General features: G+C 35.3%; 1 protein-coding gene across 3 annotated transcripts in view; it reads right to left on the bottom strand.

Moving 5' to 3' along the window:
* synr (BH3-only protein sayonara) overlaps nucleotides 1–13,290 on the bottom strand; it is a 207,424-nt gene extending 194,134 nt beyond the window's left edge. For all 3 annotated transcript variants that reach the window (XM_081735555.1, XM_081735556.1, XM_081735554.1), the window contains exon 1: nucleotides 12,968–13,290. The gene's annotated coding sequence lies outside the window, so the exon portion shown is untranslated. The remainder of the gene's footprint in view (nucleotides 1–12,967) is intronic.
* Between the last annotated feature and the right edge of the window lie 3,317 nt (nucleotides 13,291–16,607).

Below are 16,607 nucleotides of genomic sequence, written 5' to 3' on the forward strand. Positions count from 1 at the left end.
CAGAGCTCATTGAATGATGGTCTGCGTATTTATTTTTTCTGGAAAGCATTTTATAATTACCTCTGCATATCCTGAAAATTAGTTTATTATATGCCTTACTGTTGATTGATATTCAGTTATTTTTATTGCAGTTATTTTCTTTGAAACATACAGTAGAATACTTTCTACATAAAACTTTAGTGGAACGGTTACGTTTAAAATTTGGGTAGTTGCAGAGGTATCTCTTGAAGGTACGGAATTCCTTCCCCAAAATCCCTACTTTTCAGTAAGTTTTGTCAAATTTAAGGGTAACTTTATAATTTTTAATACCATTATTATGATTATCATTATTATTATTATCACTAATGTGTTGTGAATTTAATGTTTTACCATGTTCCACCAGCTCCTGCCTAGTAAACATTGTGGTGGACAAACGCCGCATGTGTAGGTTTCCTCCGGGTTCCGCTTCCTCACGCTTTTTTATTCCAATATTTCTTTCATTTTCATCATCGACGTCTTCTGTAGCTTAGCCGGCATAACCATTACTTAAAAACAAATTTTCTTATGGCTCTTGTGAGTTCAGTAGCCCTACTTTCTACATGAAATTTGCCTGGAAACTCCGTTTAACATTTAGCTAGTTGTAGGGACGTATGCAGAGAGTATGTCCTGATAGTCCTGACACTTCTCTCGAATCCCGACTATTTTGTAACTTTTGCCCTACACTGGAAGCGATTTTACGGATTTTAATACAATCTGTCCTCATACGGAATTTGTCTTCTATATTATTATTATTATTATTATTATTATTATTATTATTATTATTATTATTATTATTATTATTATTATTACTGAATATTTGAGACCTCAATATTAAGTCCTATTAAAATGCAAATATGCATACTGAAGTTAAGAAAAATGAAAACAAATTTTTGGGGCCCTATAAGGATCAATTGCCTTATAAGAGATACTTTGGAAGGAAGAGAATGGGAAAAAGGTGTCAGCTCCTGGATAATACGAAAATCGAACCTTCGGATGCCTTAACAGAAACTACGTAAGATTTGTCTTCATCACGATACATAGTAACGCCCTTTCTTTGGTAAAAGACTTCGGATTATGTATGCGTTGTAAAATCTGTAAAATTGCCCCTAGCGTTAGGCAAAAGTTTCAAAATAGTCGGGATTGGAGAGATGTGTCAGGACAAGGGACATACCCTCTGCATACATCCCTACAACTAGCTAAATGTTAAACGGAGTTTCCAGGCAAATTTCATGTAGAAAGTAGGGCTACTGAACTCACAAGAGCCATAAGAAAATTTGTTTTTAAGTAATGGTTATGCCGGCTAAGCTACAGAAGACGTCGATGATGAGAATGAAAGAAAAATTGGAACAAAGAAAGTGGGAGGAAGCGGAACCCGGAGAAAACCTACACACGCGGCGTTTGTCCACCACAATGTTTACTAGGCAGGAGCTGGGTGGAACAGTTAGAGACGTTAAATTCACAACACTTCAGTAATAATAATAATAATAATAATAATAATAATAATAATAATAATAATAATAATAATAATAATAATAATAATAATAATAATAAATAAAAATAGTATTAAAAGTTTTAAAATTGCCCTAAAATTTGGCAAAATTTACTTAAAAGTAGGGATTTCGGGGAAGTGGTTCCGTACCTTGAAGGCACACCTACCCAAATCTTAAACAAAAGCGTTCTACTAAAGTTTCATGTAGAAAGTATTCTACTGTAGTTTTAAGGAAAATAACTGCAATAAAAATAACTGAATATCAATCAACAGTAAGGCATATAATAAACTAATTTTCAGGATATGCAGAGGTAATTATAAATTGCTTTCCAGAAAAAATAAATACGCAGACCATCATTCAATGAGCTCTGATATATAAAGTAACAAAATAGCCGATAGCCTATAAGATTCAGTTTACAGAGCAATTGTTACTTAAAGAATGGACATATACTATTTCGAGAACCGAGACAAGACGAGAAATGTTTACGATACTTTTCGTCTCGTCTCTCATTTCCAAAGCGAGACGATAATTTGAGTTAGCCTTGTCCCGTTTCGAATGTAAAATGTTAATTCTAATGTTATTTTGTTTGTTTTAGAAACGAGATGAGAAATTCCTCTTTCCGTGGGCAACATTAAACAAAACCGAAATATTCTTGCCAAATATCACGTTTCTGCTTGTAATGGTATGCCCTGAGCGATAATTAGCTCCTCAATTTTAATCTTCTACACGATAATAATAATTATTATTAGTTTATAATTATTCCTATTATTAATATTGAAGATTTGATAGATCAAGTATTGAAAAAATCCGAGTATTTAAATATCTGAAGACAATAAAACGCGTGCGATCGCCACCAAAAATTCTAAAGTAAGAAAAAAATACTTCCCCGACGGAGACTTGATCCAAGAAACTCCAGATTACTGGTCGAGCGGCTTGACCACTGAGCCGCGATCACTACGCGGTAAATGAATCAATCGTCTTTAGTGTGGTTATGTTAGGTTTCTTTGCCTCCGCTTGCAATGCTGTATGTTACTTTTCTTCATTTCAAAACGTTTTTCGTATTTCTTTTGATGATATAAGTCAATAATGTTCAGCATAGTTTATATTAATAACTTGAGTTGTTCTTATACCTTTGGTTTAGAAGTTTGTTTCTTCTCCACACCAAACTACAGATATGACAGATTTAATTATCATACTCTGTTTTTGTTCCAAAGCAGTCACCATTACATGATCAATGATTTAAATCCGCCACGATACACCTGGTAGTAAACCAAACAATACTTCATACAAAATAAAATAATTATTATACATTTAAATCGTTGGTAAAAAAGTTTTGTTTTTTGATAAACCACTTGAGAATATTATGACAAGTGCCATATGTTATTAACAAAACCACTTAATTCACATATTTATCACATACACGGAAGTCATTACACGACGATTAGTACATTAGATCAAATATTCATAGAAAATTAATCATCAAGTATTTAAAGTCACTATTTGGTAGAATTGTTTATTCTTATAATTGTACTGAGAGTTTAGATGTATTCTCTTGCTAAACTCTCTGTCACAAATGTATGTGGCAAATAATAAATCAAGTGGAGAATGAGGTTATGAATAATATATTTACAAACTAATGTAAATAATACATCAATTTATTATAAATTAAAACATAATTACTACGTGTAACAAATTTGTTTAACAATATTATTGATTTTTCATAACGGAAAACGTAAAGGAAAAAGAAGTGTAAAATTTTCCATATAATTAAGCAAACCGTACAAGCTTAAAATTTCCAAGTAATTAAATTTACAATACAAATTTTATTTCCATTATTCTCACAACTTTACGGTTTGATTGCCTTGTTCTCTGAACGCTCCATATTACGAACAGAAGCTTCAGAATTATTATAATAGAAAGCAGTGGATATAAAATGTGAAGCATTGTAGCTTTCGTCTCTCAGTTAATTTATTTCAAATGTGGTTAACCCGGACCACTTAACCGAGTCACCCATAGATGATGTAACGCTGTTCGTAACCAAAATATTTGTGAACCGAAATTATTTTTCACATTGAAATTAATGTAAATACAAAGAATACCAAAGCTGTTCAAGCCCAGCCCAAGTTTAGGCTTCCTTCCCGTGGAGGGAGAGAGTGTGAAAAATAGTATGTCCAAATTGACCGATGTTATTATCCAATTCAAAGCTTTTGGAGTCGAAAGATGAATAGTGACAACCCCGAATTTATTTGTTTGTTGTTTCGTTTAATTTAGTGTTACTTGCCTGTCTTTAAAACGGATCATGGTATTTCCATTCTATATTCTTTATCTCTTTAAAATATATGCAGTGCCTTTTTTTTCTATTTCATTTCGCTTTGCAGTTTGAGCGTGATAATCTTGCACAGAGAGTTACATTCAATTTTTTTATAAATAGCTCATATATTGCAGGTGATTCAAAAAATATATTTTCCAGTAGTCACATCCTCTAAAAATGCAAAGGATGTGTCTCGAAAACCAAGTAGTAAGTTCTATTGCTATTATTATAATTACGTATATCAATACGCAAAAGTACCTCAAGTTCTTTTTTCCACTTGCATTAGCTATATTCTTCTCAGGTAAGTAAATAGTAAAAAATGAATAAAAGAAGAAAATGGAGTACTTGAAAGTAAAACGTTGACAAATTCACCAGTGTTCAGAAGATGTTGTCTACAATGCACTGAGCAGAGTAGGTCGGTGGGTCCGAGTGTGTCGGTGGGCTAGAGTAGGTCAGTGGGTCAGAGTGAGTCACGATGGTAGGTGGGTTACAGCGGGTCACGTACTGTTGACCCACGACTCACTCACAAATATTGATCAACTTGAACCACGACCCAGTATGTCTCTGAAGTGGGGAACTATTGTTTAGTAATTTAAAATGTTCAAAAGATGTCGCAAACCTATAAGAAATGAGTGGAATATTATGTTCTTTATACTATGTTAACAGTGGATGTGGTTTCTGACGTTTGAAGGCACATGTCTGTAAAACTGGAGCTCATTGTCTGATTTAAAGAATCCTTCCAAATTAAGAGTCGGGTCTAAGTGGCCCGTCACTTATATTCTGGAAGAGCTAACAATCTAGTGTTGACATATGCCTAATTCTATAGACCTATTTTTTGTAGCAGTTAAGCAATTGAGTTAAATTTGAATGATAGTTTGAGAAATTAAAGGTAGGATTTGATATGTTTATATAGATTGTTATATTTATTTGGGTGTTTAGTTTGAATTTAAATAAATATTTCATACTTTTGAAGTTTAAAAGTTTTGTTTTGAAGAAAATGAATTCTGTTCATTAGATATAACCTAATTATTTGCTGAGGAAAACTATATATATTCGTTAAAATTCAGCAAATTATTAGTTTATATTTAACTAGCAGCGTTCACCCCGCTTCGCTGGGGTCACCCCGGAACGCAATAAACTTTGTTACTTAGATAATTTTTACTTTTTCGCTTTCAAGTGATATGATAAAAACCATAGAAGATTGCAGTAAATGTTAACATTATATCGCCTGTCATTTATGTTAACCCGCCGAGTGACACGGTCATGTGGGTTGCATATAAATACGGTTAGATTTAGCTATGATGAGCTAACAAAGGATTTCTACGTTATGGACACTTGAATGGTCAATTATCTCAAGACACTGTTAATTGAAAATTAAAGTGATATGATAAAAACCATCTAGGGTCCAAATCTTAATAACCCCCCAAAAATGAAAGAAATTGGTTCAGCCGTATTAGCGTGATGAGCTAACAAAGGATTTGTACGTTCTCTTTTATATATATAGATTATAACAAAGCAAAGCTTCTACTTATGGAAAATATCACCGTTCATTAGGTGGAAGTGCAATGTATATAGAAATTAACCGTGTCTGTGGTAGTGAGTAGTTTGGTAATTATTAATGCAGTATAGCTACCAATCTATTAGACAACATTTTAGTAATGCACAGATTTCCCAAATATGGGCAAGTATTCAGAGTTGGCCAAACTATATATTTTGCTATTTTGAGAATGGAGATTCGTAGTTGGCGAATTTAAATAAATTCAAAATCAGCCTTTTGAGCGAGTTTGCTGAAGAGTTAATAACTGTCAGACTTCAAGGAGAAATTCAGTGATTCAATTCAGTTATTCATTGGGTCAGGGGAACAATTGCTCCCCACTGAGTTCGAGAAAAACGTTTACTTTTAAATAAATTGTTTATTACCATACTAACAAATAAGTAAATTTTTCTCTTGCCGGACAATCTCCCCCCCCCCCTGAGAATATCTGATTTGACGTTACTGATTCAAATTTTCTTTTGTAGAGAATTATTGGGTTTTTGTAGTCTACATTATATTTTTGTTACTTTATTTCTATTATCAAAATCTATAGACTTTATTAATATCTTCTCATTTGACCTATACGTACATATTACTTTTTTCCTTATTCTTCTTCTGATTGTTTCGTTGTCTCCTGTACAGTGTTTTTACATTTTGCCTTACTACCATGTTTACAGAAAAGAACCAATTGTTAATAACCTCTAAAGCTTACCCTCCACACATTAAAAAGTACAATGTTCGTAGTGAATAATGAAATGAAGTATTGAGTTTTACGTCCCACGATTGTGCTGTATATTCTAAAGGAGATGGTGGCGATGAGAATAAATGCAATGATGGAATGAAGAAAGTGGGAGGAAACGGAAGAATCTCGAGAAAATCTATGCACTCGGTGTTTGGATATGTTGGTAATAAGTAAGACTGTCTTGTGTTACCAATTGTGAGTTATTAGTTCGTGGTTTCGATAACAGTGACATGAAAAAGTACAAAAGACTTGACGGCAAGGAGTAAGTAGCCGTGCAGTGAAAGTTTTCAACAAGCTCTGGGACAAGGAACTGGATTGGTTACTTCCAACAGGTACTTCTTAACAGATATCTTTAACTTTTCTTGACAGTGGAATCGCAAGACCATCTTTGCCCTGAAGAAGAAAACAAAAATTCCTTAAAATTGATTTAAATACGAGGCTCATCCAGAAAGTAAGTTGCGAAAGAGCACCAAGATGGCACATGAGACAAGAGCTGAACGCGCTCGCGCAGGATTGCAGGAGAAACATCTAATCATAATCTTCCGCGAGCCCAGTTCTGTGGAATCAGTGATACTGAGAGAATTGTCATATGATAAACATGGCTGCACCCATACAGCCTCCCGATAAGTGCGAGGTATGTGTGGCAATCAGGTTTCTGCACACTTTGGCAAGGCGTGTTCTCGATGGCTTCCAAAACAACTGGGAGCGGAGCACAAGAAAAAAGTGCCTAGCATCTGCTTTGACCTTCCTGCTGCGTAACCGCAAGGAACGTCACCAGTTCCTCGATCACATTAATACCGGGGACGAAACATGGATGTCCTACGTGACCTCGCCCTACAGGTCCAACCGCGCGCCCAGCATTTTTAACCTATTCGGCAATTTGAAGCTATTTATGGCCGAACAAGGTTTCGGTAGCAAAGTTGAGTTGCAGACATCCTGTATCCAGTTCTTGGCGGCAGAATTATTTGTTACACCATATAACATTTGGAACCGCGTTGTGATTAATGTCTCTACAAGGATGGTGGATATGCTGCAAGATAGGTTATGTATCAAACTCCGTAGTAATAATATCATTTTCTTCTTGTGATTGTCTTTTATTTTACAGTTTATCGGAACTTACTTTCTGGGTGCGCCTCATGTAATGTGATAGTTAAGAGACAATAGTCTATACTTTTAACCTCTTTTGTGACCTTTAATTTACACATGTGCGACACAAACTTTTTTCCTTGCTGGTGTAGTGGGTAGCGCGCCTTCGGTGCATGGGCCCTGTGTTTAATTTCCTGAGGGAGAGCTTTGAAATTTGAAATCATTAAGCTGGTTCAGATTACAGCTTAAAATATCCGTCGACATGTCATAGCCACGGTACTGGAACGAACTTTAAATTCCAACCAAATAACGTATTTTACTACTAAGAAGTTAGTTGGTGGTACTTTAGTTTTCCATAATTAAAGCAATTTTTCAATGCTTATTCTAGGAAGTACGCAGTCGAGGTAAAATTATTGGTAAGAAAGAAAGCCTTAACTTATGACTATAATCCAACAGGAATTTCTACATGTTACTAGAGATGTTGAGCTAAGAAGTGTTGGAGTGCCAAAAACTTGATAATTGAACAAAAGGAGCATCGCATAACTGTGTGTCGTGACCTCATCAACCGCATCGAAACTGAACCAGACATTTTCAAACATGTTATGACAGGTGATGAGACATGGGTTTTCGAGTATGACCCTGAGACCAAAAGACAAAGTGCTAAGTGGCACACAAGCAGCTCACCACGACCAAAAAAGGCCAGGAAAAGAAAATCAAATATCAAGGTCATGTTGATTTGCTTCTTTGATCATCAAGACGTGATCCATAAAGAATTTGTTCCTCAAGGACAAACATTGAATCAACAATTTTACATCCAGGTCCTTGAAAGACTAAGGAATCGGGTCATTCGTGTCCGTCGTGACATGTCCCAATCATGGATCCTGCATTCAGACAATGCGCCATGCCACACCGCTCTCTCTGTTAATGAGTATCTTGCGAATAAGGGCATTCCTGTTTTGCCACAACCCCCCTATTCCCCAGATCTCAGTCCCTGTGAGTTCTTCCTATTCCTCAAAATCAAAAATACTGTTCGTGGGCATCATTTTGGGTCTGTAGAAAACATTGAAAGGGTAATGACACAGGAACTTCGAAGGGTGTCACTTGAGGACTTCCAGCAATGCTTCCGTGAGTGGGAGCAACGTCTGCTTCGGTGTGTAGCTTCCCAAGGGAACTACTTCGAAGGTGACCATGTGGTTTTGTAATGCATTGTAAATAAACATGTTTTACAAACACAGTCTCATTACTTTCCTGACAGACCTCGTCGTGAAGTCATTTCTTTTATTGCCTGTTTTTTTATATATATACTTACATGTATCTTATAACATATTATATATTGTTTCTTACATATTACTACATAAAAGATAATTTTCACTTTGCTCTTGTGTCCTTTTATCCCAATAAAATATTCTTACCACGTAAAAACTCGATCAAGTACGCACAATTACGGTCACAGACGCGGAAGTGCACGCTATTAATTTGTAATTTTCATATTTGCTAATGTCCACCATGACGTTAAAACGAATTTTAAAGATTATGTTCTAACTTCACACTTTCTTTTGCTGTTTTATATCATTATTATATCAATTTGGGTACCTTCCTCTTTCATCTACTTGGGGGAACGCACACCAGAATGGCTTGCACACCACATTGCATGTATTCTTCCGCCACTGCTAAAACTGCTCAGTCATAATCCAAATAAATAAAATTTCACTAGCTCATTAATTATGCATGTTCTTTTAAATCCGTATACAATGAATGGCTGGTTAATTTCAATATTTTCACAACTACATCACGATGTTTATAGATTTAAAAAACTATAAGAGTGCACCCTAGTTGCTGGAGTAAACTAGAAGAAGCAATGTAAGAGAACCATCCCCTGTTTTTATATCACCAGAAAATTCAATAATTTTAAGTTCTAAGTCTGGAATCAATGTCATACTTTGCATCACTCGCCGCCACGAGATAACAAATTTTTGAAGGAAACTTAAAGAAGTGTGTATTTATCCACCGTAAGTTCACTCAAACCTTCTTGATGAATGCCTTTCCCCTATTAGGCTATAACTTTGCACCGGAAGATCTACTCAGACTAATACACTTATTCACACAAGTCCAGCAACAGATTAATCGAAACAGAATGTCTTGTAGTTCACCAAAAGATGTCCTCATTCCGTACAGGATTTGAGATTGAAAACAGTGTTTTTTTTTGTTTTTTTTTTTTTTGTATGACAGGGCTGCACTCTTACAGTGTATTGTGCTTTTTCAAAGGAAATACTTTTATTCTGAGTTGGCAATACTGCCTCACCTATGGTTACACTGTTTTTGGTTTTCGATACAACATTTTCTTCTCATTATATTGCGAACCTTTTGTTTTGAATGCTTTAACAGTTTTCAAGATATTTAGTTAAAACATATATTTATCCATGATATATTTTTTTGGTCCATTTCCATGATATTCGAATGTTGAAGCCCCGTAGGTCCTATCCTTTTGGTCCATAGCACCTTAAATTTTGGTCATTTTCATTTCTCATGATGCTCTATCAGATGTGTTATCTGACAATTAGATTTGAGCGACAACTGTTGGGACCTTCCCTTGTGAGATTCGCTCTAAAGTGATGTAGGTAATTTTACCTTGTTAAACAAACAAACAAATACACTAAAGCAATAGTTGTTCCATTTATTCTTCTGATACTTATCATTTATGATGGTTTTGGTTACTATCCATGTCACTTTTGAGGCAAAAAGTTTCGAGTCTGGAAGCAAGCTCTTTTGAGGGTAAGTTTCTTTATCTCTAAATAACTTACATGCTTTATCACATTTTACTGCGGGAGCAAGAGAGCATCCTAGTTGCTGGAGTAAACTAGAAGAAGCAATGTAAGAGAACCATCCCCTGTTTTTATATCACCAGACATAATTTTAAGTTCTAAGTCCGGAATCACTGTCATACTTTGCATCACTCGCAGCAACGAAATAACAAATTTTTCAAGGAAACTTCCTCTACATTTGTAGATTTTCCCTAAATGCAACGTGTCGTTAGTTCGCGTAGCGATCTAATCATGATTAGTAGTTGTATTGTATATACACGATTAGTGAAACTTCTAGTGCAGACTTACAACGGAATGCAAATGAAACACAAACATGTTATATATATATATATATATATATATATATATATATATATATATATATATATATATATATATATATATATATAATCACATATTTGGTGTTGGAACCATTCTCTTTGAATATTACAAAAATTTTCTTAGTAATTATTATAAATCAATCGTGGAGAAATATGAATAATATGTCCAATATTTGCCATCGCTTCTTCCACTTTCATCCTTTGTCTGGAACAAAGAAATGAACTAGCCTGCTAACATTAGTATGGCGCGTTCATTGAACGTGAGAATCACCACTTTTTTTGGGTCATTTTGGACATTATTCGTCTTTAAGATCTCTATCATAAACACCTTTCAGAGCTTAAAAAAATTGAAGTTCAGATGTTATAAATAACTATTGTAGTGTAAGAAACAGGTAACTTTCCCATGTTCCTAGGCGTACCGTACAAATTTATATGTCTTTTTTCTCGCACACCTTTGGTAGCTAATTGGATTTGATTCTTTTGTGTTCTGAACGCCCCAAATACTCTTCTGAAAATCTGGAAATTTGGTTTCTGCCTTTGTGAATGTGTTGCATGTTGGATATTAAAATGCACAATATTGCTACGATAACAAAATAAAGTAATCGTCGCTAGAGGCAATTGTAGGCCTACTGACTGATCGAAATTTAAATGTTTCATGACTACTGAGATCTCTTTTTTGTAAACTGAGACGTACGTCACAATTTAACACGAAATTAGAATCCAAAACCAAAACTGAAAAGGTTAAATGTTTACACTTAACTTCTACTAATACGGACATAATAGGCCTACCTTGGAATGGCTTAATGACATAATATTCTCTATCATGCCGAGGTTCGATCCAGGATACCAGAAGTAGGTACTGGGTAACACCGTATACGGGTTTATTTTCCGAAATCTGTTTTCTTCAACTATTTTCACCTTCCCTTTTTCTTCTGGAGTGTGCTATTTTCAATAGTTTCTTTTCCATTGCTTCCGATCGGTCGTTGTTGTTCAGTTGCGTTTATTTACGTCCTGCTTAACCTCCAAAGATTCATGGAAGTTAAACATTCATTTCATTCTTGTAACTTCTGATAATAAATAATTTTATGAATTTTCACCTCATACTATAAAATTCGTAAAGAACACGATTAGACTTGCACAATATTGTTTATCAATAATAACTTCATCAGGAATATAGCTTTTCGGTTTATTGTTTGGAATGCAAGTACCATGACACCACAAAAGCTTGATGAGACGTGAACATATATGGAGTAACATATATTTAAGTTACTTCCGTCGGGTACATCCTATTTAAACTCGGGTCTCCTATAAAGAAATCAAGAACTATAGACAGCGGCGTGAATTTCTATATATTTGGGGACCCTGTTGAGGTATCTATGTTTAGTTCTTAGATATTCAAGCAAAGGTTCAGCAGTCCTGCGGCGTAATTAAATTTTGGTGTGTCAGGGTCTCTAGGATAGGCGCTTATGCTTGTAGGGAATGTAGGTTTTTCTTTGTACACAGTTTGGAATAAGAACCTAATATGTAGAACAAAATGAACATTTAAACTATGTTGAATATATAAAATCAAAGGAGCAAATTTATATGCAGAAATATAGTATTCAATATAAGACAATCATGTTAAAAAGTTTTTTAAAATTATGTGCATAAAATTTTGTGTTATGGTACTGCATACGCCGTGTCCAATTACACCTACTTCACTTCTAGCAGATTGCCCTTCGCGCCGGTACAGCAGTTAACGCGCGCCCTTTTTACACGTGGTTCTGGATTTGATTCCCGGAGTGAAAGCACTAAGCGCATTATTTTTGTTTGGATTTCACATTAAACTGTAGGCTCACGTGCCATATCATAGGGATGTTAAATTTGAACAAACTTCTAACAGGCATTTCAGCGTCAGAAAAGTGGAACTATCTTTAAGAAAAACTCATTACAAATACTTTTAGTTTAAAAAGTAGGATTCTCAGAATTTATTTTATCTCGACTTCTACACATTAAATCTTTCACTGTTTCAGTTTAACGGCCACGATTATGTGAGTTAGTCTAAGGGAAACGGATGATTAAGGTAAGTGAATGATGATGAAAGAAATGGCGGAATAAAAATGTAGGAGGAAACTGAAGTACCTCAAGAAAACCCAAGGAGACGATATTGTCCACCACAAACTTACTTGTCCGGGGATCGAACCACGGAACCCACGCGACAGATATAAGCCCTCTAAAACTAAGCTACCGTCCCTTCTTCCACACAGTAAGACCGTAGTATATTTGAAACTTAAAACATTATAAAAGAAGTTTGAAAGAAAATATTTCAGCTACGTATGTTTTGATAGTATGGTGTTACATATAAACATGAAAAATATTAATTTCCATCAATGATTGTACTTCATGATCTAAAAAGAGACATTACAATTTTTGTTGATGTAAATCACAATTTCTGGAAGATTGTTAGTTAACTCATGTAGTGTCCTGTGTAAAAATTAAACAAGAGAAACTAAGTTGTTGGTCAAATGCATAGACTGACGTCATGGCTGAACACGTTATTGTTCCTCCTACAAAGAATTATAACCAAGTTGTAATTTTGAAAAGAGAACGCTGAAAGAGCTAACAAAGTGAACTTCATTTTGACAGAAAATTGAGTTTTCCTTACCTTGTTTGATGTTGTGGGCGGTTTTTTCTGGGTGTTGTAGTTTGTCAACTGAATGCTAGAATTGAGTTCCCATTGCACTGACTGAGGTATACAATGCATGTTCCTTGAAGTTGTAGGTTGTCCTCTGTCGCCCGGTCGAGCTGCCATAGCAACATGTAAACATGCCACACCAAGGACTCTAGTGGCCGCACTTCTTTTTTTCTTATTCTTCTTTATTGCTTTTTCTATTTCGTTATTCAGTGTTTCAATAAACGTTTGCACACTTCGCTGACTTTTTTCGTGTTTGCTTCGACAGAGGACAGCAGCGTCTTTATTTATTTGTCAGAACCTTCACTACAGTGTTCACAGGTGTCAGCACGTTCAATGAAAGTATTACGAATGTAATAGGGTTATTCAGGCGCGCACACAGAAATTTTTATTTGGAGGAGGCAGTGCAATACTACAAGCACTGCATCTATGTAGTATTGAACGGTGTTATTCTGCACCCGAAAAAACGATAAGAAATTGTAAAATACTTCAACCTATATTTTCAGAAAATAAAAGATAGAACTAAATTATTTTTAGAGAAAGAGTTGTTGTTGAATTAATTTTAACGTCTCTTTCAGCAGCGAGGCTATATGAGACGGAACCTACTGATTAACGTGGAATCCGAACCACGAGTTTCTCCCTGGAATCGAACCCGGGTCCCCCACGCAAAGGTGCGTAAGCTTACCGCTTAGACACGAAGAACATGTATTTAGAGAAAAAAGTACACATGAAGTGTAAGATCAAATTTTCGTGCTACATCAATCATTTTTCTTAGAGAAAGTGTACAAATATATATTGAGGTAGGAAGTTTGGGTACAACAGTCGGTAACTGGCGGACCACGGTGCAGGTCCGAATCCTGGAAGGTTAAAAAAAAAAAAAAAAGAGGACCGCCAAAATATTTTTGAAAGTGTAAATTACTCAGGCAAATTATTTAAGAATATTTTTCTGTAGATATCAATACGACTGAGCATCACCCTTATCATTTTTGTATTTTGCAAGTAATGGCGTGACTGATTTCAGTTGTTAATGGTAAGTAGCAAGATTAAATACATAGTTGCTATGCTATTTAGAGCAGAAGAGTGCGCTAGAGAATAGGAGCAGAAGAGAGCAAACTGGCCGGCCGGCATAAACATATAATCTCGATCCACATAAAAGCTCTGTACACTCGAAGACAACACAATAATTTTATTTAATGAAATAGGAAATTTTATAAATCCATCTCTGTCTGTGGCAACCTCTGAAGCCTCTTTTAATCGGAACAAGCATATTCATTTTAACACAATTTTTGTGGTCATATTCGAACGAAAGCTTAACGGATGTTGTTGCCGCAATTCAAGGCATTCAATTGTCGTCAAGAAGCAAAACTAGAAGAGCCGAAATTTTGGATACTGACAATAAAAGTAGTTTGCTCGAACTTCTGCAGAAGATGCCTTGTTACGCCAGAACACTTGATGAATCATCTGACATTGTTGATGAAGAATAAATGTCTACTTTCGTGCATTTTTGAATATTGAAAGTAAAACATTTAAGGAAGAATTGCTAGCAATATTGCCGTTAAAAGACAAGACTCGCAGAAAAGATTTATTCAAGATTTTTGATGACTTCATGACAAAATCAAACTGTAGTTATGATAAAATGATGTCTCTTTCAACTCACGGGACCTCAGCTATGATCGGCAAAGAAAAGGGGCTAGAAAAGAGATTCAATGATAAGAATGCCATTCTACAGTCTGATCAGTGCATACGTAATTCACCAAGCAGCGCTTTCTTTAAAACTTACAAGGAAACCGATTCAAGTGTGACACGAAATTGTGGACGAGTTTATGCTCAAACGAATATTTTTGGTGTACAATTAAACCCATTAGAGGGAAAAGCCCTCGATCTCAATCGTTCTGGAGATTTAGAGGGGTAAGGAAAGAACTGGTGCTCTGGTATTTCGTGGATTTTCGGCTGTTGCAAGTGAACATGTTTGAAAATTGCATTGAAACGTTAAAAAAGATCTACCAGAGCGAATAAAGTGGTATTGAATGTTGAAGTGAGTAGCATAGCTTTTACCCGGGGCCAGTAAAAGAAGGGGCTACGAGGAATAACAAACGCCACTCACCCGAAGAACAAAATTATATGATATTACATGGTAACATATCATGTCTTTAGTTCGTAGAACATGAGAGAATGAGATATGAAAATGTATTAATTATATTGCGAAAGGAGCAGAGACATTATTATGTGACGTCATATTCTGTGCAAAAGCGCTATAGGAAAACAAATCAAATAATATGAAACATAAACATTAATGTTTTGTTGCAAACGTAAGTACAATAGTGTGAAGTTGTGTGACACATTAAAACTCAAAGTATGAATCAATAAACAAAAATAGTATCTTCCATTTCAAAAACGAAAACCTGTGTACGCCTTATATACTGTATATCACATACAGTTCCGATCGGTTAATAATTGTAGAAATTATAAATGTTTGGAAAGTTTCGACGCCACCATGTTTTACATTTTTAATCCCATTTGACTGATGATGCTTTCATTCGATTCAGCGTACCAAGAAACCTATAGATACATAGACACCTTACGCGCCTATTTCAGGCAACAATAGAACTTTGTTATTTTCGCCTTCCACCTCCAAAACATTCTTCACCTAGAATTTTTATGGACTCTTCGGTTTTAAGGCGACGTATTAGTGCAGTTTCGTGAATGAAGGAAGTCTTCATTTTTAAAAGACTTTTTACTTGTACTATCGCTACATACTCAAAAATTAGCAAAATAGCGGCGCACTGGCCTTCCTCTTATCCCTCTATATCTCCGGAACGGTTGAGAAAGAGAGTTTTCCCCTCTAATGGGTTTAACAGTACACAAAAGCAATTCGTTTCCGCATAAACTCGTCCACAATTTCGTGTCACACTTGAATCGGTTTCCTTGTTAGTGTCACTCTGAAATAAGTAATGGACAACGTGATCAAGTTGGTCAATATTATGAGATCTTGTTATGCTCTTCAGCACAGACAGTTAAAAGGGTTTCTATGTGAGTGTGATTTGGCGCATTCTGACTTGCTACAATAATGTTCGTTGGCTAAGTGAAGGTCAAGCGATTGAACGTTTTTGGCAAATAAAAGAAGTAGTAACCTCCTTCTTGAACGATTTTGATACACAAGAAGTAAGGAAGCATCTACAGTTTCTAACAAACGAACGCAGTATGCTAGCTGTGCCTTTCCTGAGAGACATTCTGGAACATTTAAATGGGCTCAATACCGAGCCATAAGTAACTGGGTAATTAATATGTAATATAATATAAAGTGTATCTTCTTTCCGACGCAAGCTGGATATCTTTGAGAAAGACATTTCAAGTCAAGAATTTATTCACATCCAACAATTCTTGAATATAAAAATAATTCTGAAACAGACATTGCGGTATTTTCAAATTTTATGTCAGATCTTAGAAAGGAATTTCTAGCAAGATTCCAAGGCTCCACAGACATAGAAAAGTTGTCTCAATTCTTAAAATTACCTTTTAAAAGTTTCTTCAGCAGCAGAATGCACTGATGTGTGGCTGCAAAGTTGTTCCGCATCTCAAAGAGTTTACTCTAAATGGGAATAAAATACTTTCA

The sequence above is a fragment of the Thermobia domestica genome, chromosome 13, assembly GCF_964235325.1.
Source record: "Thermobia domestica chromosome 13, izTheDome1.hap1.1, whole genome shotgun sequence".
Classification (NCBI taxonomy): Eukaryota; Metazoa; Arthropoda; class Insecta; order Zygentoma; family Lepismatidae; genus Thermobia; species Thermobia domestica.